Source organism: Gekko japonicus, unplaced genomic scaffold (assembly GCF_001447785.1).
Source record: "Gekko japonicus isolate JY-2015 unplaced genomic scaffold, Gekko_japonicus_V1.1 scaffold937, whole genome shotgun sequence".
NCBI lineage: Eukaryota > Metazoa > Chordata > Lepidosauria > Squamata > Gekkonidae > Gekko > Gekko japonicus.
In genome coordinates this window covers 650010-651864 of record NW_015160865.1, presented here as the reverse complement: position 1 = coordinate 651864, position 1855 = coordinate 650010, and positions in this window count along the sequence as shown.

Sequence of the window (1855 nt, the reverse complement as noted above, 5' to 3'; positions counted from 1 at the left end):
AGGAGGAGGAGGAGGAGGAGGAGATTGGATTTATACCCCGCCCTTCACTCTGAGTCTCAGAGTGGCTCACAAACTCTTTTCCCTTCCCCTCCACACAACAGACACCCTGTAAGGTAGGTGGGGCTGATACAGCTCTGACAGAAACTGCTCTTTTCAAGAACAGCTCTGACAGAACTACGGCTTGCCCACGGTCATCCAGCAGCTGCGAGTGAAGGAGTGGGGAATCAAACCCGGTTCTCCCAGATTAGAGTCCTCCAACAGGTTTTTATTAAGAGTCCATCAGTCGTTTGCGAAGTATCACACACGCCCGAAGGCAAAATTTAGCTACTTTATCTCCTGGGAGGAATCTGCAAGAAGGAGGGAGACCTAAAGATGTTCGGATCTTTCTGACAGAGTTGATAGGATTGGGGCTAGGTACTGAGATTGAGTGTCATCGTAGAATGGGCAGTGCAGCAGAACATGGTCGATATACTATGTGTCATGGGAATCTCCGGGGACAGAAGTGGTCTTTCCTAACTGGTTGCTTCTTCCAACCGATTTGGAAGGTGGGGATCCTCATGACATGAAGGTTGCCAGGTTCTGATGAGGCAAGTTTTAGTTGAGATGAATGTTTAGGGGTTGCCAGGTCCCCTCTGGTGGGAGATGGGGGGTAGGTTCCCCAGATCCAGGTTGGGAAACTCCTGGAGATTTGGCGATGGACCCTGGGGAAGACAGAGACCTATCCCACAATGTCACATTACACGATGCCTGCACTTCCATTCATCTGCGGATTTCCCTGGTTTCTGCAGACGATTTCACCCTCCCAGGCGTAAAAATGCACTTTCCCCCCTCTTGCCATGCAGCATCCAAATTCCCTGTTTCTGGGACGTTTTTGTAACCCCAACACTGAACCTGCCTCAACCTAATGGGGAAATCTCTCTCATCCAGTGTTTTTCAACCCTAAGTCCACCCTCCCCTCCCTATTTGCATGTCCTGTCGTTAACACCCTTCCTCGGGTCTTGCAAGCAGAAGGACATGGCTTCCTCTACTGAGAGTCAATCCATCCCATGCTGGGTCTTCCCCTTTCCCACTCTTTTCTAGGATCAGAAAGGAACAGATCGGCGATGTCAGAAGAACAGAGAAGCTCAGCCAGTAGCAACCGGAGACATTCTGCCTGCCCTCTGTGACATCACAGCAGCTCAGCCAATCAAGGCCAGAGACTTCATCGCTATTAAACACATATCGCTTCTCGGCCTTTTGGCTAAGATAAGCGTAAACATTCTCTAAATATGACTTGGCTATTAAACACATGAACACATGAAGCTGTCTTATACTGAATCGGACTTCTGATCCATCAAAGTCAGTAGTGTCTACTCAGACTGGCTGTGGCTCTTCGGGGACTCGTGCAGGGGTCTTTCAAATCCCCTCCTGCCTGGACCATAAATATGAGCAGCCAGTGTGATGCGGTGACAAAAAAGGCTAACGCGATCTTGGGGTGTATCAACAGAAGCATAACATCCAGATCACAAGATGTTATAGTCCTGCTGCACACTGCTTTAGTTGGGCCGCACCTGGAGTATTGTGTGCAGTTCTGGAGGCCTCACTTCAAAAAGGTTGCGTACAGAATGGAGCGGGGGCAGAGGAGAGTGACGGGCATGATCAGGAGATCAAGCCCCATGAGGAAAGGCTGAGGGACTTGGGCAGGGGTCATTTCCTGTGGGAGCGCACAGGAGCGGAGCTCCGGCAATAAGGCACTCAGGGGGCGGGCACATGCAACAAGCCCCGCCCCCTGCTCCCAGCAGCCCTCAGTCGGGCCACGAGAAGCAAGAAGCAGCCAGGTAAGTTGCAGAGCCCCCACCCGGGCCCACCTTCAGGT